The following is a 24,221-nucleotide window of genomic DNA, read 5'->3' on the forward strand; positions in this document are numbered from 1 at the left end:
GCCAGGCTCCAGAAGATCATGTGGGCTAAGAAATCTGTAGGAAGGCAGGCCTACCTTGACCTGAGCAGCTAGGCTGTTGATTCCAGAGATTTTGTCCATGTCTGGAGATCTTTAGTTTAGATGAAAAGCAGTTTGCCCAATGGTCAGCGCTCGGCAGTTGAAGTGAACTGCAGATGGGCGTTGTTCTGTGCCCCTTTGTCTTCTGTCTTCTTTGGAGGAAGTAGAGTGCTGCTAGGAGCCAACCTGTCTCTTTTGTTATGAAAAGTTTTTAATAATTAAATATTTAAATATTACATTCCCCAGATCTCTGAGCAGTTGAGGACTATTTATCAGGTATAACTACAGTATAGAATCTGCCTGGAGAGCTGGGTCCAAGCTTGACTCTACTGGCTCTCAACTTAACAGGTAAGATTTACACTCGTAAAAAGACAGAAAGAAAAAAAACTGCTTGTAATATAAGGTTAATGACAGAACTGACAATAGTAGAGAACAGCTTAATATATATATATATATATATATATATATATATATATATATATATTTTTTTTTGGTTTTTCGAGACAGGGCTTCTCGGTGGTTTTGGAGCCTGTCTTGGAACTTGCTCTTGTAGACCAGGCTGGACTTGAACTCACAGAGATTCGCCTGCCTCTGCCTCCCGAGTGCTGGGATTAAAGGCGTGCGCCACCAACGCCCGGCAGCTTAATATATTTTAAATAAGGGTTGGATTAAATATAAGGCATTTTTGTGAGAGAATTAAAAGTACATACCAGTTTAAGACATGAGACTTATTGTTTTTGTAGTCTGAAATGAGATGTAATGAACAATTATAACATTAAGCGTAGGTGCATTTAAGTTACATGTATGATCACACACAGAGAGAGTGAACAGGAATTGAGCAAAGTGGATGCTTTTGGTGGGTCCTACCAAAGGCATGTCACTGCGCAAAACACATGTAACATAGTCAACAAAGAGGAACTTAGTGGAAACTGGGGCACAAGGCAGGGTATACTTCAGTAAAGATGGGAGAACTTGGTCACCTGACCTGGCTCTCAGTTAAGATGGCAGTAAGGTCACCCATGCAATAAAGTTAACACTGGGGAACGAGGCAGGTAATACCTCAGTAAAGATGGCGGAACTTGGTCACCTGGCTTGGCCCTCAGCCAAGATGGCAACAAAGTCACCTGACCCCAATCAAAATGGCGACAGCCACATGTTGTATGGAAAAGCCACTCAGTTAAGATGGTGGTGAAGTCACTTGACCTCAGTTAAGATGGTGGTAAGGTCACATGACCTCAGTCAAAATGGTAGCAGCCAGATGTTGTATGGAAAAGCCACTCAATTAAGATGGTGGTGAAGTCACTTGACCCCAGTTAAGATGGTGGTAAGGTCACATGACCTCAGTCAAAATGGCAGCAGTCACATGTTGTATAAAAAAAGCCATAATTTTTGAGCTGTAGGGGTTTTAAGCTCAATAAGAGATGGAAAAGCCACAAATTTTAAGCTGCAGGGATTTTAAGCTTAATAATAAGAGAGACTTAGAAGCGTGATTCGCCCTGTCACTGAACTGCCATGCCACAAGTCGCCATGCCACAAGCCACGGCAGGGAGCAAAGGGCTGGGATTGAAAAAACTGCACCATGCCTCAAGCCACAGTGGGGAGCAAAAGGCTGGGATTGAAAAAACTGGACCATGCTACGGCTGGAATTGAAAAAAGCGGGGGGACAGACATGGATGGCTGCTATCCACAGCTGAAATTGTGAAAACTCATGAAACAGCAACACCACAAGGCCTATAACGGGGACGTCTCCCCATATAGGTGGGGTGTAAATTGGCACAAACACCCAGGACCCATGAGCCGGGCGTCCTCTGACTCCGGGAAGGGTGCTATGGCCTGGCTGGATCTGGTCGGGGTGACTCAGAAGCCAGAGAGGCCAGAGGCCGCTCTAAGCGGCCTTTTACGGTGAGGAAAAAAAAGAAAAGAAAAGAAATGGAAAAAAGAGAAAGAAGGATCTGAGGGACCCTGGGCCCTCAGTCACAGGTAGATTGTCCCCGGGTTATTTCAAACACAATTTAAGCTGAGGGAAGCAACCATAGCAGAATGGGGGAAACTTACCAATGGAAGCCAATGGTGGGAGTACGAAAAAACCTGGTTCAGGATCCCAATCTCTGGAGAGGACTGGAGTGGGAGAGCCTATCTGAGTCACTACACCAATTTTATAATTTTTAAAAAAATGCTGCAAGATCCCTAGAGGCAGTAGGAAGCAGAAATGCTATAGGTCCCAAATGGTGGTAGCGGGCCATGTGGTGGCAGACAGTGGGCCTTGGGAGCAGCCAGTCCCAGGTAGAGATGGTCCCAGAGCGGTGACCCAAGTGGTGGTGGCAGGCCATGTGGCGGCAGGCAGCGGGCTCTGGGAGCAGCCACTCTCAGGCAGAGATGGCTGCTGGTCCCTGAGCAGTAGCTGGTCCCAGGCAGGGAGACACACGGCAGGCGGGCAGGAGACAGAGACAGAACAACCATTACATTAGGGAAACAGCTCAAGTGCCACTCTACGAACCAGCCGCACCGTGTCTCTGTAACTGATGGGCAAGTGCCACTCTGCGAACTGGCCATGCCGTGTCTCTGTTGTTAGGTGTACAGCAGCAGTGTTGGAATTGGCCGCTTTGGAATGGAAGTGGGGACAGGACAAGATGCTAATGTGAAATCCATTGTTTTTTGGGGGCACACAGCGGTGGCTACAGAGGGGCAGAAGTGTGTACAGTGCAAAGATCTGATTTCGAATGAACATAGAGAAGGAAGTGGAGGCAGGATAAAGAGTTGTCAGCGAATGAACACACCGAGAGATCGAAGTAGGGGTGAGACACGATGTGGGGAGGAAAATGTGAGCACCATACTTTAAAAAAAAAAACAAAACACTGGCTTTTGGAGCATAATTTGCCTTTGCAATTTAAAAAGGGTTTTAAATGCCCACTTAAGGGCATTTGAAATCGGCTAGGAACCGCAAGAAACCTACTTTAAATGCATGCCTCTGACATGAGCCAGTTGCAGCGCACCCACCTGAAAGGTGGCACTGAGTCAGTAGTTATGTATGGGGTACATGGGGAATTGTCTGGGAACATCATCTGGCACCCAAATCTCATCTCCGTAGGAAACCCGGCCTCTGCCGTGTGTGTGTGTGTGTGTGTGTGTGTGTGTCAGGCTTTAGGTATGGCCGTGACTCCAACAAAAGCCTGAAAAAGCAAATGGGTCACCCCAAAACCCTATCTGCATCCAGTTTAAAAGGGAAACTCACCAAGTGAAGCCGAACTTGCCTGGCGGAGCGCCCGTGCAAGAAGGCCTGTTTTCCAGCATGGCCCTTGACCCCGGGCCCTGGGGTCTGGGCCCCACAGGAAAAACTAAGACCTCTCAGTGGGAAACCTCCATATGTTAAGAAAAAATCCTAAAAAGGGGAAGCTCTGCCAGTGTAAGGAAATCCAATTAGGTCAAATCATCGTTTTATTAAGTACGGCGCTCTCTGGTGGCCAAGTGTACGGTAGGGAGACAGGAAAGCAGGGAGTACATGCAAACCCAGAACCATGTGTTTCTCTTCTGGGAGCCCACTTAAATACCCCGTGGGAGTGGTTCTGACCTAGCATGCTGGGATTTGGAGTCCAGACCAATCTACTCCCAGGTCGGGGGGCGGGGGGGGGGGGGGCTGGGATGGATGCCAGGGGCTGGGTTACGCTCTAGACTTAACATTACCTAGAGGTTAATTATTAGCTATGATTTCTACCATTCCTTCTTCCCTCCTTTCCTCTCTCCCTCCTTTCCCCCTTCTCCTCCTCTTGCCCTTCTTTTTTGAAATAGGGTCTCACCAGGGCTGGTCTGGAACCCACAGTCTTTCTGCTACAGAGTTCAAATTCTGGGATTACAACAGTGTGGCCCCTATAGCCAGCTTTTGATTGCTACAGTTTCTGATTTCAATTGACTACTTATATTAGGCTTTTTTTGTTCATGTAGGAATTTTTTGTTTGTTTGTTTTTGTTTTTGTTTTTGTTTTTCGAGACAGGGTTTCTCTGTGGTTTTGGAGCCTGTCCGGGAACTAGCTCTTGTAGACCTGCCTCTGCCTCCCGAGTCCTGGGATTAAAGGCGTGCGCCACCACTGCCCGGCTTCATGTAGGAATTTAAAGTGCTAGAGTGTCTCCAGTCTCATGGCCCTTCAGTTACATGTTTTGTTTGTTAAATGTAAGAATTCTGCTATGGTTAGGGCCAGAAAGATGGCTCAGTGCGTAAGGATGCTTCTTGTCAAACCTGAACCTGACCCTCAGAAACAAGATGGTGGAAGGAGAATGAGAACTTCTGCAAGTTTTTCTCTGATCTCTCACCACCTATGATGGTGCTTCAAGCATATGTGAATACAAATAAATGCCAAAAAAGAAACAGAATTCTATGGAGTCCTGTGTTCGAAAGAATTTATCTCGTGACTTTTAATGTTTCATAGTTTTATGTTTTGTATTTAAATCTATAATGCATTTTGAGTTAATTTCCCCCCATAGGACAAGATTTGTATTTATGCTAGTGGATGTCCAGTTATTCTAGCACCATCTGTTGAACAAGTCCTTTAGTGATTGACACTGCTTTTGAACCTTTGTAAAAATTTAATTGTCTGTACTTGTGAGTGACTGTGCCTGGGTCTGTGTTCTATTGAGTCATGTGTTTATTTATCTGCTGATACCACACTGATGATAATTGCAATAATAATGTGATAAATATTGAAACTCTGTAAAATGATTCTTTCTACTTTGTTCTTTTCCAAAAGTCTGTCAGCTGCTCTAGTTTACCTGGCTTTCCAAATACATTTTAGAACATTCTTGTCTGTATCTCCAAAGACATTACAGAGTTTTGCTAGGAACTGGGTTAAAATCTGTATCACCCTGTCTTTTTTCCCTCAGTTTTCAAAGTGAATCGATCTCTTTCTGATGCTGTCTTCAAGTTCTTGAACACCTTATTTCTCTTCACTTAGTTACAAGCTTATTTTTTTTTCATTTAAAAAAGACAATGTTTTATGCTTGGCAACTTCCTAATCTATTGTATTTAAAATTCATTCATTTTAATTGACAAATAATTGTAGATATTTATTGTGTGTGACATAATATTTTAAAATATCGAGATAGTTAATATACACATTGTGGAAGGAAGGCCATTATGGAGAGATTAGAAACCATGAATATTACAATAATAATTTGTGAGGCAAGGTATGCCCACAGGCATAATAATAGCATTGAAGATACTATATAAGAAATAGAAGGCGTTTTCAGAAAGTGAAAAGATCTCCCATGCTCTTGGATAGGTAGGATCAACATAATAAAAATGACAGCACTACCAAAAGCAACCTACAGATTCAATGAAATCCCCATCAAAATACCAACACAATTTTTCACAGACTCAGTACTCAACCTCATATAGAAAAACAAACAACCAAACAACAAACAAATCCAGGATAACTAAAACAATCCTGTACAATAAAGGAAATTTCTGAGACATCACCATCTCTGACATTAAGCTCTATTATAGAGCTAGAATAATGAAAATACTTTGGTAATGGCAGAAAAACAGACAGGTCAGCCAATGGAATCGAACTGAAGACTCTGATATTAATCACACACTTATGAACACCTAATTTTAGACAAAGATGCTAAAATTATACAATGGAAAAGGAGAGTATCTTCAACAAATGATGCTGGCATAACTGGATATCAGCATGTAGAAGAATGCAAATAGATCCATATCTATCCCCATGCATAACACTTAAGTCTAAATGGATCAAAGACTTTAACATAAAGTCAGCCACACTGAATCTCATAGAAAAGAAAGTGGGAAGTAGTCTTGAACACATGGGCACATGAGACCACTTCCTAAATATAACCCCAGTAGCACAGACACTGAGAGCAACAATAAACTGTACCTCCTGAATCTGAGAAACTTCTGTAAAGCAAAGGACACAGTCAATAAGACAAAACAGCAGTTAACTGAATGGGAAAGGATCTTCACCAACCCCACATCAGGCAGAGCTGATCTTCAAAATATATAAAGAACTCAAGAAACTAGACATCAGAATACCAAAAAATCCAATTAAAAATGGGGCACAAAGCTAAACAGAGAATTCTCAACAGAAGAATTTCAAATGGTTGAAAGACACTTAAGGAAATGTTCATCATCCTTTGCCATCAGGGAAATGCAAATCAAAATGACTGAGATACCATCTTACACCAGTCAGAATGAATAAGTTCAAAAGCACCAATGATAGCTTATGCTGGAGAGGATACAGAGTAAGGGGAAAACTCCTCCACTATTAGTAGCAGTGAAAACTTGTACAACCATTTTGGAAATCAGTATGATGTTTTCTCAGGAAATTGGGAATCAGCCTACCTCAGGATCCAGCAATACCACTCTTGGGTATATACCCAAAGGATGTTCAATCATACTATAAGTACATTAGCTAAACTGTGTTCATAGCAACATTATTCATAATAGTCAGAACCTGGAAACAACCTAGATGGCCCTCAACCAAATAATGGATAAAGAAAATGTGGTACATTTACCCCATGGAGTACTACTTAGGGGTAAAAAACAATGACATCTTGAAACTTGCTTGCAAATGGATGGAACTAGAAAAAAAAAACATTCTGAGTGAAGTAACCCAGACCCAGAAGGATGAACATGGTATGTACTCACTAATAAGTGGAAATTAGATGTAAAGCAAATGATATTGAGCCTATAGTTCATTACCCCAGAGAAGCTAGGTAACACAGAGTTACATATATAGATATAAGTAACATATATAGATATAAGAGTAATATATATACATATATATATATATATCCCTGGTAAGGGGAAATAGACAAGATATGCTAAGAAAGTTGGGAGTGTAGGGATGGGGGAAGAAGGGATGTTGGAAGGGAAGGAACAGAGGAAATGAAGAGGGGAAGGAAAACGTGAGGGAATGGGATGGTCAAGATGGGGGAAGGATAGAGAGGGTTAGCAAGGGCAGAGATATTTTGATTGAGGGTGCCATTATGTAGTTAGCAAGAAACCTGGCACTAGAGAAATTTCCAAGAATCCACAAGGATGACCTCAGCTAAGATGCTAAGCAATAGTGGAGAGGTTACCTGAACTGGCCTTGCACTGTAGTCAGATTGATAACTATCTTTTTTTTTTAAAAATATTTATTTATTTATTTATTTATTTATTTATTTATTTATTTATTATGTATACAATATTCTGTCTGTATGTCTGCAGGCCAGAAGAGGGAACCAGATCTCATTACAGATGGTTGTGAGCCACCATGTGGTTGCTGGGAATTGAACTCAGGACCTTTGGCAGAGCAGGCAATGCTCTTAACCACTGAGCCATCTCTCCAGCCCAATGATTTTGCCATTATGTGGTTGCCAGGAATCGAACTTTTGAGCTTTGGAAGGGCAGACAGTGCTCTTAACCACTGAGCTATCTCTCCAGCTCTTGATAACTATCTTAAATGTCACCATAGAACCTCCATCCAGCAACTGATGGAATCACCGAAACAGCTTATTTGAGCTATTGGGAGACCACTATCTCTGACCTGAAAGTAGGGGAGTGTATCCTGCCTAGTGACTGTAATCCGCCTAGCGGGTCAGTTATTCCAGGGTCCTAAAGAGACGCTATCTGAAAAAGACATGGGCGGAAAAGAGGAAGGAGACCGAGCAGAGTTCTTGTCAAGGTCTCTGTTTATTAGCGTAATGGCAGCAGCTTATATAGCCCTTGGATGAGGAATATGGCTTGGGATGGGGGCAGGGGCATGGCAAGGACAGGGAGGAATCTTGCTGCAATGGTCACGAGTCGACACTTGGTCACGAGTTGGTCACAAGGTCATGAGTCCTCGGTCAGGAGGTCACGAGTCAACACACCTAGTGTTCTCTATGCAAGCAGAATCGTTCCTTTTGTGATTCCAACCACAAACAGTTCTCTAGATAGTTGGGTGGGGCAGGTTCCACTAACAGATAGCTCTCAAGATAGTTGGATGTGGGGTGGGCTCTGCCAACAAACAGTTCTGAATACAGTTGGGGTGTGGGGCTCCCTGCAAACATCCCCAGGACAATGGTCCCTGCTATACTTTTTGGGAAAATGGCTCCTGACAGGGAAGCCATCATAGGACCAAACTAGGCCCTCTGAATGTGGGTGACAGCTGTATGGCTGGGGTAGACTGTGGGGCCACTGACAATGAGACCAGGATTTATCCCTACTGCTTGTACTGGCTTTTTGGAACCCATTTTTTTGGAGGGATACCTTGCTCAGCCTAGATATAGTGGGGAGTGCCTTGGTCCTGCTTCAAAGCAATATACTAGAGTGATGTGGTATATTCCTCTGGATACTATGAATATGTTTTATTACCATTGTTTAATAAGCTATTAATAACTAATGGTAATAAAATATTCACAGCATACAGAGGGAATCCCACAACACTATATTTTGGTGACTTCCCATGGGAAGCCTTATCCTCTCTGAGGAGTGGATGAGGGGTGTGGTGGGGGAAGGTGAAGGGAGCAGGAAGAGGGGAAGGAGTGGGAACTGGGATTGGTATGTAAAATGAGAAAAGATGGTTTTATAATAAATAAATAAAAACAGAAAGAATAAAAATATTACTAAAGTGTAAATCACACATTGAATCTCACATATTAATTGTGGGAAACTTCAATACCCCACTCTCACCCATGGATAGGTCATTCAGACAAAAACTGAACAGAAAAATAGTGGAACTAACAGGTTTTATGATTCAAATAAATCTAACAATATCCACATAACATTTCACTCAAATACAAAAGAATATACCTTTTCAGTACCTCGTGAAACATTCTCCAAAACTGACCATATACAAGTCTCAACAGATTAAAAAAAATGAAATAAACCTTTGTACCTTATTTGACCACCATGAATTAAAGTTAGATTTCAACAATACAGAAAGCCTACAAAAACTGAACAACTCTACTAAATCACTATTGGGTCAAGGAAGAAATAAAGAAAGAAATTAAAGACTTCCTAGAATTCAATGAAAATGAACATACAACATACCCAAACTATGGGACACAATGAAAGCATTACTAAGAGGAAAGTCCATAGCACTAAGTTCTTTCATAAAAAATTTAGAGAGATCTCCTATTAGTGGCTTAAGAGCAAACCTGAAAACTCTGGAACAAAAAGAAGGAAACACACCCAGAGGAATAGAAGGCAGAAAATAATCAAACCCAGGGCTGAAATCAGTAAAATAGAAACAAAGAGAACACATTAAAAAAATGAAATAAAGAGCTTGCTCTTAGAGAAAATCAACAAGATAGACAAACCCTTATCCAAACTAAATAAAAGAAAATATCCAAATTAATAAACTCAGAAATGAACAGGAGAATTTAACAAAAGATGCCAAAGGAATCCAAAGAATCATTAGGTCAGACTTCAAAAACTTGTACTCTTCAACTGAAAAATCTAAAAGAAATGGACAATTTTCTCAATAGATACCACTTACCAAAGTTAAATGAAGAAAAGATAAACAATTTAAAAAGACCTATAACTCCTAAGGAAATAGAAGTAGTCATTAAAAGTCTCTCAACAAATAAAAGTCCAAGGACAGATGGCTTTAGTTCAAAATTCTACTAGACTTTCAAAGAAAAGCTAATACCAACATTTCTCAAACCTTTCCACAAAACAAAAACAAAAGGAAGATTGTCAAATTCATTTTATGAAGCCACAGTTACCCTGATACACAAACCACACTGATTCAACAAAAAAAGAGAATTACAGACCAATTTTCCTCATGAACATTTGTGCAAAAATAATCAATAAAATACCCCACAAACCAAATTAAAGAGCATATCAAAAAGATCATTCACGATGATGTAGGCTTAATTCCAGAGGTGCAAGAACAGTTCAACATACAAAAAACTATCAATGTAATCTATCATATAAACAACCTGAAAGAAAAAAAAGACCCACATGATCATCTCATTAGATGCTGAAAAAAAAGTCTTTGACAAAATCCAACACCCTTCATGATAAAACTCTTGGAGAGATACAAGGGACATACCTAAACATAATAAAGGTAATATACAACAAGCCTATAGCCAATATAAAATTAAGTGGAAAGAAATTGTAATTTCACTAAAATTAGGGGCAATACATGACTACCCACTCTCTCCATATTAATTTAATATAGTACATAATTTTTAGCTACAGAAATAAGAAAACCAAAAAAATTAAAGGTATACACATTTGAAAGGAAGAAGTCAAATTATCACTATTTGCAGATGATATGATAATATACATAAGTGACCATAAAAATCCTACAAGGGATAAACACTTTCAGTGAAGTGGCTGGATACAAAAAAACTAAACAAAACAAGAAACAGTTGCACTTCTATATACAAATGATAAATGGAATGAGAAAGAAATCAATGAAGCAACAACCTTCACAATAGCCACAAATAATATAAAATATCTTGACGTAACCCTGGCCAAGTGAATGAAAGGCCTTTGCAAAAAGAACTTTAAGTCTTTGAAGAAAAAACTGGAGGCAGACGCGGCGGAGCTGGACTGGGACTGAATGAGCATGTGATCAAACCGAACTTTCTGAATGTGGCTGCCAACGAGGGCTGACTGAGAAGCCAATGATAATGGCACTGGGATTTGATTCTACTGCATGTACTGGCTTTTTGGGATCCTAGTCTGTTTGGATGCACACCTTCCTAGGCCTGGATGGAGGGGTGAGGGCCTTGGACTTCCCTCAGGGCAGGGTACCCTGCTTTCTCTTAGGACATGAGGGGGAGGGGGAAGGTTGAGTAAGGGCAGTGGCAGGGAAATGGGAGGAAAGGAGGAGGTGGAAATTTTGAATGGCATTATTTATAAAGCAATAAAAAAGAATGTCATAAATATCTTTAAAAAACAAAAAATAAAAGCTTCAAAGTACTCCATTCAAGAATACAGTCTAGATTTTCTAGAGACCACCTCAAACACACACACACCACCACCACTACCAACAACAACAACAATAACAAAGCATGTCTGAAAGTCTTTAGTCTCTGGGTACTTGTAGTGTTTTTAAAATTTTAAAATGATATTTTTATTCCTTGAATTTAAATTTTTTTTAACAATCTTTTCTCATTTTACATACCAATCCCACTTCCTCTGGCCCCCTCCTCCCACTTCCCCCAACTTCCACCCACCCCACCCCCTAACTGTTCCTCAAAGAGGGTAGTTGATTCCTATGGGGAGTGAACAAAGTCATGGTCCTCTTACCTATATCTAGGTTGATCAAGGCATCCTTCCAAAGAGAATGGGCTCCCAAAAAGCCAATTAAAGAACTAGGGATAAAGGCTAGTTCCATTGCCAGTAGTCCTACAGACTACCCTAGCCAAACAACTGTCACCTACATTCAGAGGGCCTAGTTTGGGCCTAAGCAGTTTCCCTCGCCGTCAGTCTGGAGTCAATGAGCTCCCACTAGCTGGGGTCAGCTGTCTCTGTGGTTATCTCCAGCATGGCCTTAACACTTCTTTCATATTATCGCTCCTTTCTCTCTTCGACTGTACTCTGGGTGCTTGATCCAGAGCTAGCTATGGATATCTGCATCTGCCACCACCAGTTGGTGGATGAAGGTTCTATGACAGTTAAGGTAGACATCAACCCGATTACAGGGGAAGGCCAGTTCGGGTACCCTCTCCACTATTGCTTAAAGTCTTAGCTTAGTCATCCTTGTGGATTCCTGGGAATTTCCCTAGTGTCAGGTTTCTTGCTAACTACATAATGACTCCCTCAATCAAGATATCTCTGCCCTTGATAGCCCTCTCTATTCTTCCCCCACCTTGGCCATTCCATTCCTTCATGCTCTCCTCCCTCTCCCTTCTGTCCTCACTCTTCCCTTCCTCCTTCCCTTCTCCCCATCCCCCAATGATCCCAATTCTTTTAGGAGTTCTTGTCTATTTTCCCTCCCCAGGGGGATCCATGGGTTCTCTTTGTTACCTAGCTTCTCTGGGGTCATGGACGATAGGCTGGTTATCCTTAGCTTTACATCTATTATCCACTTATGAATGAGTTCATTCTGTGTTTGTATTTCTGGGTCTGGGTTACCTTACTCAGGATGTTTTTTTTTTTTCCTAATTCCTTCCATTTGCATGCAAATTTTAAGATGTCATTGTGTCCCCCCCCCATTGCTGAGTAGTACTCCTTTGGGTAAATGTACCAATTTTCTTTATTCATTCTTTGTTTGAGGGGTATCTAGGCTGCTTTCAGGTTCTGGGTATTACAGATAATGCTGCTGTGAACATAGTTGAGCAAATATTATGAGTGTGCATCCTTTGGGTATGTGCCCAAGAGTGATATTGCTGAGTCTTGAGGTAGATTGATTCCCAATTTTCTGAGAAACCGCCATACTGATTTTCAAAGTGGCTGTACAAGTGTGTACTCCTACCAGCAATGGAGGAGTGTTGCCCTTACTCTGCATCCTCTCCAGCACAAGCTATTATTGGTATTTTTATCTTAGTCATTCTGACTGGTGGTGTCTCAGAGTTGTTTTGATCTGCATTTCCCTGATAGATAAGGAAGTTGAGCAATTCCTTAAGTGTCTTTTGGCCACTGACAATTCTTCTGTTGAGAATTCTCTGCTTAGATCTGTACCCCATTTTTAAAAATTATATTATTTTGTATTTTGATGTCTAGTTTCTCAAGTTCTTTATATATTTTGGAGATCAGTCCTCTGTCTGATGTGTGGTTAGTGAAGATCTTTTCCCACTCTTTAGGCTGCTGTTTTGTTTTTATTGACTATGTCCTTTGCCTTACAGAAGCTTCTCAGTTTCAGAAGGTACATTTATTAATTGTTGCTCTCAGAGTCTGTGCTACTGGTGTTATATTTAGGAAGTGATCTCCTGTGCCCATGCATTAAAGGCTACTTTCCACTTTCTCTTCTGTGAAGTTCAGTGTGGCTGAATTTAGGAGAGGTCTTTGATCCATTGCACTTGAGTTTTGTGCATGGGGATAGATATGGATCTATTTGCATTTTCTACATGTTGCTATCCAGTTATGCCAGAACCATTTGTTGAAGATACATTCTTTTTTACACTGTATAATTTTAGCGTATTTGTCTAAAATTAGGTGTTCATAGGTGTGTGGATTATAATCAGTGTCTGCAATTAGATTCCATTGGTCAACCTGCCTGTTTTTATGCCAATACTAAGCTGTTTTCATTACTGTAGGTCTATAGTAAAACTTTAACTCAGGGATGATGATGCCTCCAGATGTTCCTTTCTTATACAGGATTGCTCTGTTTATCCTGGGTTTTTTGTTTTTCCATATGAAGTTGAGTATTGTTCTTTCGAGTTTTGTGAAGAATTGTTGGGATATTGATGAGGATTGCATTAAATCTGTCAATTGCTTTAGGTAAGATTGTCATTTTTACTATATTGTTCCTACCTATCCAAGAGCGTGGAAGGTTTCTCCATTTTCTGATATCTTCTTCAATTTCTTTCTTCAAAGGTTTAAAGTTCTTGTCAAACAGGTCTTTTGTTTGTTTGGTTAGAGTTACTCCAAGATATTTTATGTTGTTTGTGACTATTGTAATGGTGATGTTTCTCTGATTTCTTTCTCAGACCTTTTATCATCTGTATATAAGAGGGCTCCTGATTTTTTTTCAGTTGATCTTGTATTCTGCCACACTACTGAAGGTGTTTATCAGCTGTAGGATTTTTCTGGTAGAATTTTTGCAATCACTTATATATACTATTATATATATACTACCATGTCATCTGCAAGTAACGAAACTTTGACTCTTCCTTTTGAAATTGTATCCCCTTTATCTCCTTTTGTTGTCTTATTGCTCTAGCTGGACCTTTGAGTTCTATGTTGAATAGATATGGAAAGAGTGAACAGCCTCATTTTAGTGGAATCGCTTTTATCCCCATTTAATTTGATGTTGGCTGTCGGCTTCCTGTATATTGCTTTTATTATATTTAGATATGTTCCTTCTATCCTTAATCTCTCCAAGACCTTTGTAATGAAGGGGTGATGGATTTTGTAAAAGTTCTTTTCAGCATTTAATGAGATGATTATGTTTTTTTCTCTGATTTTTGTATGTTGAACCATCTTGGATGAAGCCCACTTGTTCATGGTGGCATGGTGGATCATTTTTTAATGTGTTCTTGCATTTAGTTTGCCAGTATTTTATTGAGTATTTTTACATCAATGTCCATGAGGGAGATTGATTTGTAATTCTCTTTCTTAGTTGAGTCTTCGTGTGGTTTGGGTATCTGGGTAACTGTCAAAAGAGTTTTGTAAAAAGAGTTTGGCAATATTGCTTCTGTTTCTACTTTGTGGATCCATTTGAGGACTGCAGGTATTAGCGCTTCTTTGAAATCTTGGTAGAATTTCTTGCTGAAACCATCCAGCCCTGGGCTTTTTAGTAGGGAGACTTTTGATGACTGCTCTATTTTCTTAGTGGTTATAGGTCTGTTTAAATTGTTTCTCTGCTCTTGACTTAGTTTTGGTATGTTGTACCTATCCAGAAAATTGTCCATTTCTTTCAGATTTTCCAATTTTGTAGAGTACAGGTTTTCAAAGTATGACTCTACTTTTGTAGAGTACAGGTTTTCAAAGTTGGATCCTCCAACCATTCGCAGATGCTATCAAATTATTTATCAAAGAGCCCCTGCGCCCCTTAGCCACCTAATGATTCTGTGGATTTCCTCAGTGTCTGTTTTTATGTCCCCCTTTTCATTTCTGATATTGTTAATTTGAATATTCTCTCTGCCTTTTGGTTGGTTTGGATAAGGTTTTGACTAGCTTGTCAATTTTCTCAGAGAACCAACTCTTTGTTTCAGTGATTTTTTTAATTATTTTCTTTGTTCTTATTTTATTGATTTTGGCCCTCAATTTGATTATTTCCTGTAATCTACTCCTACTGGGTGAGTCTGCTTATTTTTGTTCTAGAACTTTCAGGTGTGCTGAGATTTCAGGTGTGGTATGAGATTTCTCCATTTTTTTTTTTTATTTTTATGTAGGCATGTAGTGCTACAAACTTTCCACTTAGCACTGCTTTCAGTGTCCCGTAGGTTTGGGTACGTTGTGCATTCATTTTCATTGAATTCTAGGAAGTTTTTAATTTCTTTCTTTATTTTCTTCCTTGACCTATGGGTGATTCAGTTGAGCATTGTTCAATTTCCATGAGTTTGTAGGCTTTCTGTAATTAGTTATTGTTAAATTCTAACTTTAAGCCATGGTGATCTGAAACAACACAGGGGGTTATTCCATTTTTTTTTTTTTTTTTGTATCTGTTGAGGCTCGTTTCATAACTGAGTATGTGGTCAATTTTAGAGAGGGTGCCGTTAGGTGCTGAGCAGAAGGTATATTCTTTTGTGTTTGGGTGAAATGATTTGTAGATTTCTGTTAAGTCTATTTGAGTCATGACATCTGTAAATTATCTTATTTCTCTGTTAATTTTCTTTCTGGCAGACTGGTCCATTGGTGAGAGTGGGGTGTTGAAGTCTCCTTCTATTAGTGTGTGGGGTTTGATGTGCAATTTAAGGTTTAATAATGTTTCTTTTACATATGTGGGCTTTCTTGTATTTGGAGCATAGATGTTCAAAATTGAGGCTTCATGTTAACGAGTTTTGTGATGAATATGAAGTGTCCTTCTCCACCTCGTTTGTTGTTTGATTTTAGTTTGAAGCCTTTTTTTTTTTTTTGGTATTTCAAGACAGACTTTCCCTGTGTACTTTGGAGCCTCTCCTGGAACTCACTCTATAGACCAGACTGGTCTTGAACTCACAGAATTCTGCCTGCCTATGCCTTCTGAGTGCCTGAATTCAAGGCCTGTGCCACCATCACCTGGTGTTTGAAATCTATTTTGTTACAAAGGTACACCTGCTTTTTTTTTTAGGTTCCTTTGATCAGAAATTTTTTTCCCATCCCTTTACTCTGAAGTAATGCCAGTCTTTGAGGTTGACGTGTGTTTCTTGTATACAGCAGAAGAATGAATCCTATTTACATATCCGTTCTGTTAGTCTGTATCATTTTATCGGTGGATTGAGCCCATTGATATTAAGAGATATTAATGACGAGTGATTAATCATTACTGTTATTTTTGGTGGTAGTGTTTGTGTGTTTCCCTTTATCATTTGCTGGTGGGAGGTTATTTGTTGCCTATGTTTTTATCGATGCAACTAACTTCCTTGGATTGGAGTTTTCCTTCTAGTATTTTCTGTAAGGCTTTATTTTTGGATAAGTATTGTTTAAATCCGTATTTTTGGATAGGTATTGTTGTGGAATATGTTGCTTTCTCCATCTATGATGATTGAAAGCTTTGCTGGGTATAGTAGTCTAGGCTAGCATCCGTGATCTCTTAGCATCTGTAGCAAAAATGACCAGTACCTTTTGACTTTCATGGTTTGCTTTTATATGTTACTTGGCTTTTTTCCTTTCCATATCTTAATATTCTTTTTTTAATTCTGTAGTTTAGTGTTTTGATTATTATATGGCAAGGGGACATTTTTTGGTCTGTTCTATTTGGTGTTTATACTTTCATAGGCGTATTGTTCTTTAGGTTGATAAAGTTTTCCTCTCTGATTTTGTTGAAAATATTTTCTGTGCCTTTGAGTGTAACATGGGGGCCTGCTTGCTGAGGTTTCTGTCCTGCCCAGTTCCCACAGCCCGTAAGCCCCAAAGAAAATCACAGAGGTTTCAATAAGTTATAAACTGATTGGCCCATTAGCTCAGGCTTCTTGTTAACTCTTATAACTTATGTTAACCCATTATTCTTATCTATGTTAGCCACATGAATCAGTACCTTTTTCAGTGGGGCAGGTCAAAGCCTGCTTCTTCAATGTCTGAACAGGACTGAAGGAAGAGCTTCCTTTTTCCCAGAAAACTCCTGTTCTCATTGCCCCACCTCTACTTCCTGTCTGGTTTTCCCGCCTATACTTCCTGCCTGGTTACCAGCCAATCAGCATTTATTTAAAATATAATTGACAGAATATAGAATTGTCCTGCACCATTTGAGCTGAACTTCTTCTTCTATTCCTATTAGTCTTAGGTTTGGTCTTTTCCTGGTCCCCCAGATTTCCTGTATGTTTTGTGCTAAAAATTTGCTGGATTTATTATTTTCTTTGACCAATAAATTTATTTCCTTTACTGTATCTTCAACTCCTGAGGTTCTTTCTTCCCTCCATCCCTTGTATTCTGTTGGTTATGCTTGCATCTATAGTTCCTGTTCATTTACCCAGTTTTTCTATTTTGAGAATTCCATCACTTTATGTTTTTTCTTAATGCCTCTATTTCAGTTTTCAAGCCTTGAACTGTTTGAACTGTTTTCTTCACCTGTTTGATTGTTTTTCTTGGCTTACTTTAAGAGATTTATTGATTTTTTTTCAATTTCCTGTTTGTTATTTTCCTCCACTTCCTTAAGAGAATTTTTTATTTCCACTTTTAGTGTCTTTATCATCTTTAAACATAAAGTTATATTTAAGGTAGTTTTCTTTTGCTTCCTCTGATTTAGGATGTTCAGATCTTTTTATTGTAGGACCACTAGATTCTGGTGTTGCCATATTGTTCTTTAGGTTGTTGAACGTATTCTTACATTGATCCCTCCCTCTTTCTTCCTTTCTGTCTCCAATTGGTGCAGGCAGTTGCTTTGCCTCTTCAAACCTACAAGTCAGTGTCTGTGTGTCAGGGATCCCCTCTTGGGCCAATAACTGCAGTTACAGTTTGTGTCTCAGGGAAGTGCTCTTGGTCCTTTCTGTTCAGTCACTGTCTGTGTCTCAGGGAGCCACTGAGGTCTTAGGATGGGTAGGTTTGGGGAAAGAATGGGACTTGTAGGTGATAGAATCCAATGTGGGGGTGTTGGAGTAGCCTGCTTGGAGAAGGGATGCCCGCTGTCAGGCTAGTGCAGCTGAGGTGGGTGGTGGAGGTTCGGGGTTTTGCCCTGGGGCCTAGCGCCTAGAGACTGGGCTTTCTATCTGGGGGGCTGGTCACTCACCTTTTGGTCTGCTCTGTGTAGTCCAAGTCCCAGAGAGCAGCTGAAGATTTGGGGGATGGGTGGGTTTGTGTGCAGAGTGGGACTTGTAAATTACAGGGTTTGGTGTGGGTTTGTGGAGGTAGCTTGCCTTTACTCTTTGAAATTTTTATACAACATGTTTTGATCATCACAACCCTCAACTCCTCCTATATTTGCCTTCTCTACCCTCACCTCCTTATCTGCCCAACTTTGTGCTTTCTCTATTTCTGTCTCCCTCCCTTTCTTTTCCCTCCCTCCTTCCCTTCCTCCCTCTCCCCTCTTCCGTTCCTTTCTTCACTCTCTTTATTCCTTTCTTTTTTGTACATTCTTATCCCTCTCCTCCCCCTTCTCATTGCTCTCCTCCTCATCCCCCTCCTCCTTTTTCTTTCCCCATTGAATCCAGTTTTTGTTGCCTAACTGTTCATAGAAGTAGGGCCTGCCCTGAAGTATGGTTGACTTAACAGGGGTTACACTATTAGTGAAAGCTAACTTTCTCTCTTCCAGAGGCTATCAAGTACCAATTGCTCCCCAGTTAGTGGTGTAATTTAGTGCCCATTTTGCCCCCTCAAACCCATACCATACTGGAATTTTATATGGCTTGAACTTGCTCAAATCTTGTGTATACTCTCACAATATTTATGAGCTCATATGTGCTACTGCTGCTTTGTTGTGTCCAGAAAATACTGATTCCTTGAAGATACCACCTATTTTTGGCTCTTACAATCTTTCTGTCCCCTCTTCCATGAAATTCCCTGAGCTTTTAAGGGGAAGAGTGATATATATATATAATCTTATTTAGGGCAGAGAACTCCACAGTCTCCTATTTTCTGTATGTTCGTTAATTGGGGGGGGGGTCTCTGTGTTAATTTCCATCTGCTCCAAGTAGAGGTTTCCCTGATGAGAGTTAAGAGATGCACTCATTGTTTCATAGGTATAGCAATAATCATTAGGAGTTATTTTGGCACTATGTCCATTTAGCAGAATAATAGTAGTAGGTTCTTCCCTAGGGCCTAGAATCTATCTAGCCATAAGCTTTTGGCCCCATTCACAGTGCCAGGTATAGGTTCTATATCATGAAACAGACCTTTGAGTCAGTCAGAAAGTGAATGATTATTCCCATAACATTCATGCCACTATAGCATTAATGGGTATATCTTATCAGGTCAGTTATTATTATAGCTCATAGAGTTCACTTCTTGGTGAGAGTGAGGGTTATTTTTCTCTTCCAGCATGCAAATAGTACCTTCCAGCACTGTGAAAGCTTGTTAGTAGGGATGAATCTTCCAAATGAATACCAGTTTGATTTTGCTATGCTCTGTGACTCAAGTATATGGTGTCTCCAACAATAGGGTCCTAATGCCAAGTTGTGGATAGTAACCAGAATATTGACAATAGCTTTTAATGTTTAGGAGTCTATGGGAATCCATTGGTTAACAATTCACAAAAAGTGACTCATTCATGGTACTTACATTTTATTTGTAAACATGTGATGTATTACTCTCCCATTGTAGGGTAGTTTCATTAAAGTTCTTTTTATATATGAATATGTATATATTTTAGGAAACTTCTACAGTAGTATGTTTCCATATTGTTTTTTCAAAAAGCTTTAGTGTTTATTATCCTTCCAATATTCCTTCCTCTACCTTGCCCTCCCATCCTGTGATGTGGGAGTGATCTCTTTCTAATCTGTTGCTTTCATTGGTTAATTAATAAAGAAACTGCCTAGGCCCATTTGATAGGCCAACCCTTAGGTGGGTGGAGTAGACAGAACAGAATGCTGGGAGAAAGAAGCTGAGTCAGTGAGTCGCCATGATTCTCCCACCCAGACAGACACAGGTTAAGATCTTCCCTGGTAAACCAGCTTGTGGTGCTACACAGAATATTAGAAATGGGTTAGATCAATATGTAAGAGCTAGCCAATAAGAGGCTGGAACTAATGGGCCAGGCAGTGTTTAAAAGAATACAGTTTCCATGTAATTATTTCGGGTAAAGCTAGCCATATGGGCGGCTGGGTGGTGGGACACAGCCCCACTGCCGCTCCACACAACAATCCTGCACCCAAATTAGCACTTATTATTCCATTAATCCCTTTCCCCCTTCATATCACTGAATTCTATATTCCTCTACTTGAAAGATTCCTTTTTCTCTCATGGCTTCTTATTAGTTTCATAGCCCTATGGGTATTAAAAATGAAACACACATATCAAAAAGTTAAAAGAGGACTGAAGTATAGAGTTTTAAAGTATATCCTTATGTGGTGCGGGAAAATTGTCTGTAATCTGTCAACCATGCTTTAAATAAACACTGATTGGCCAGGAAGGAAGTATAGGTGGGAAAACCAGACAGGAAATAGAAATGATACAATGAGAGCAGGAGAATTCTAGGAAGGAGGAAGTTGATTCCTCCTACTCCTGCCCAGATGTGAGCTGCCCTGCTGAGAAAGATACCAAACCATGTGGCTAGCATAGATAAGAACAATGGGTTAATATGAGCTATAAGAACAAATAAGTAGCCTGAGCTATTGGGCCAATCACCTTTATAATCTTATGGAGTCCTCTGTGTGATTTTCTTTGGGGCTTGCCAGCTGTGGGGTACAGGGCAGGACAGAAACCCCAACAAGCAGGTTCTCATGTTACACTTATGATTCTCTGAATTTCCTCAGTATTTGTTATAATATTTACTTTTTCTTCTCTGACTTTATCAATTTGGATATTTTTTCTTTCTTTTGGTTAATTTGGCTAAAGGTTTGTCAATCTTGTTAGTATTTTTAAAGAACCTATTCTATTTCATTACTTCTTTCTGGTTTTTTGTTTGTTTGTTTCTATTTTGTTAGTTTCAGTGTGACTTTTATTATTTCTTCCAATCTACTCTTCTTGAGTATTATTTGTTCTTATTTTTGAAAGACTTGAGATGTAACATTAATTTATTTATATATGAGAGATTTCCATTTTTTATTGATTTTTTTGAGGTCTACATTTTTCTCTGCTCCCTTCCTTGCCTCTCTCCTCCCCTTCAACCCTCTCCCAAGGTCTCTGTGCTCCCAATTGACTCAGGAGATTTTGTCTTTTTCTACTTCCCATATAGATTAGATCCATGTATGTTTCTCTTAGAGTCTTCATTGTTGTCTATGTTCTCTGGAATTGTGATTTATAGGCTGGTTTTCTTTGCTTTATGTTTAAAAATAATTTATGAGTGATTACATATGATAATTGTCTTTCTGGGTCTGGGTTACCTTACTCAATATGATGTTTTCTAGCTCCATCAATTTGCCTGCAAATTTCAAGGTGTCATTATTTTTTTATGCTGTGTAGTACTCCATTGTGTAAATGTACCACATTTTCCTTATCCATTCTTTGGTTGTTTCCAGGTTCTGGCTGTGACAAACAATGCTACTATGAACAGAGCTAGGCACATGACCTCGTGGAACGGTTGAGCATCCTTTGGATATATACCCAAAAGTGGTATTGCTAGGTCTTGAGGAAGGTTGTTTCCTAATTTTCTGAGAAATGGTCATACAGATATTCAAAGGGGCTGTACCAATTTGCACTCTCACCAGCAATGCAGGGATTACATTGAATCTGTAGATTGCTTTTGGTAAGATTGCCATTTTTACTATGTTAATTCTATGTATCCAAGTGCATGGGAGATCCTTCCACTTTCTGGTGCCTTCTTCAATTTCTTTCTTCAAAGATTTAACATTCTTGTCATATAAGTCTTCCACTTGTTTGGTTAGAGTTACCCCAAGATATTTTATACTATTTGTGGCTATTATGATTCTCTGATTTCTTCCACAGCCCGTTTATCATCTGTGTACATGAAGGCTACTGATTTTTTGAGTTGATCTTGTATCCTGCTACATTACTGAAAGTGTTTATGAGTTGTAGAAGTTCCTTGGTAGAATTTTTGGGGTCGTTTATGCAAACTATCATATCATCAGCAAATAATGAGAGCTTGATTTCTTCACTTCCTATTTTTATCCACTTGATATCTTTTTTGTTGTCTTGTTGCTCTAGCTAGGACCTCAAGAACTATATTGAATAGATATGAAGAGAGTGGACAATCTTGTCTTGTTCTTGATTTCAGTGGCGATCTCCATTTTTTTTGATGTAGACACTTAGTGCTATATATAACTTTTCTCTTTGAACTTCCTTTGTTGTGTCTCATAAATTTTGATATGAGTGTTTTCATTTTCATTCAAGTCTAGGCATTTAAAAAGTGTTCTTATTTATTTCTCCATTGATCCAATTCTTTTTCATTAATGTGTTGTTTTGCCCCTATGAGTTTGTGTATTTTCTGTCATTTCTATTGTTGACATCTGACTTTATACTTTTACTATTAGATAGCATGCAGGACGCAATTTCAGTTTTCCTAAATTTGTTCAGACTTACTTTATCTTCTAATATGTGGTCAATTTGTGGGAGAGTTCCATGTGCTGCTGAAAAGCACATATACATATAGTTTTTTGTAACTGTCTGTTTGGTGCATTTAATTTATTACACCATTTAGCTCCAGAATTTCTCATCTTGTTCTTTCCAAGTGACCTGTCTATTATTAAAAAGAGAATGTTGAACCTGCCCACTTTCACTGTTCTGGAGTCAATCTGTGATTTTAGATACAATAGTACTTCTTTTATGAAATTGGTGTCCCTGTGTTTGGTACATAAATGCTTATATTGTAATAGTTTCTTGATTTTCCCTTTAATGACTATGAAATGTTCTTGCCTATCTCTTCTGACTAGCTCTGTATTTTTTCCCTTTTATTTTTTTAAATTTTTTTATTAATTAATTTATTTAATTATTAAAGATTTCTGCCTCTTCCCCGCCACCACCTCCCATTCCCTCCCCCTCCCCCAATCAAGTCTTCCTCCCTCCTCAGCCCAAAGAGCAAGCAGGTTTCCCTGCCCTGTGGGAGGTCCAAGGACCACCCACTTCCATCCATGTCTATTAAGGTAAGCATCCAAACTACCTGGGCTCCCACAAAGCCATTACGTGCAATAGGATCAAGAACCCATTGTCATTGTTCTTTAGTTCTCAGTAGTCCTCATTGTCCGTTATGTTCAGCGAGACCGGGTTTGTCCCATGCTTTTTCAGACCCGGCCAGCTGGCCTTGGTGAGTTCCCGATAGAACATCCCCATTGCCTCAGTGTGTGGGTGCACCACTCGTGGTCCTGAGTTCCTTGCTCGTGCTCTCTCTCCTTCTGCTCCTCCTTTGGATCGTGAGACTTCAGTCGACTGCTCCAATGTTGGTCTCTGTCTCTGTCTTCTTTCATTGCCTGATGAAGGTTAATATTCAGGAGGATGCTTATGTTTTTCTTTGGGTTCACCTTCTTATTTAGCTTCTCTAGAATCACGAATTATAGTCTCAATGTCCTTTATTTATGGCAAGAAACCAAATATGAGTGAGTACACCCCATGTTCCTCTTTTTGGGTCTGGCTTAACTCACTCAGGATAGTGTTTTCTATTTCCATCCATTTGTATGCAAAATTCAAGAAGTCACTGTTTTTTACTGCTGAGTCGTACTCTAATATGTATATATTCCATACTTTCTTCATCCATTCTTCCATTGAAGGGCATCTAGGTTGTTTCCAGGTTCTGGCTATTACAAACAATGCTGCTATGAACATAGTTGAGCATATACTTTTGTTGTATGTTAGGGCATCTCTTGTGTATATTCCCAATAGTGGTATTGCTGGGTCGAGAGGTAGGTTGAACCCGACTTTCCTGAGAAACCGCCACACTGCTTTCCAAAGTGGTTGCACAAGTTTGCATTCCCACCAGCAATGGATGAGAGTGCCCCTTTCTCCACAACCTCTCCAGCAGAGGCTATCATTGGTGTTTTTGATTTTAGCCATTCTGACAGGTGTAAGATGGTATCTTAATGTTGTCTTGATTTGCATTTCCCTGATTGCTAAGGAAGTTGAGCATGATCTTAAATGTCTTTTGGCCATTTGAACTTCTTCTGTTGAAAAGTCTCTGTTCAGCTCAGTGCCCCATTTTATAATTGGATTGATTAACCTTTTACGGTCTAATTTCTTGATTTCTTTATATATTTTGGATATCAGACCTTTGTCAGTTGCAGGGTTGGTGAAGATCTTCTCCCAGTCAGTGGGTTGCCTTTCTGTCTTAGTGACAGTGTCCTTTGCTTTACAGAAGCTTCTCAGTCTCAGTAGGTACCATTTATTCAATG

At 39.6% G+C, this 24,221-nt stretch overlaps 1 pseudogene; it reads left to right on the top strand.

The window, feature by feature from the left end:
- Window positions 1–1,126: 1,126 nt before the first annotated feature.
- LOC130868328 (protein SET-like) overlaps window positions 1,127–24,221 on the top strand; it is a 59,631-nt pseudogene continuing 36,536 nt past the window's right edge.

This window comes from Chionomys nivalis, chromosome X (assembly GCF_950005125.1).
Source record: "Chionomys nivalis chromosome X, mChiNiv1.1, whole genome shotgun sequence".
Lineage (NCBI taxonomy): Eukaryota > Metazoa > Chordata > Mammalia > Rodentia > Cricetidae > Chionomys > Chionomys nivalis.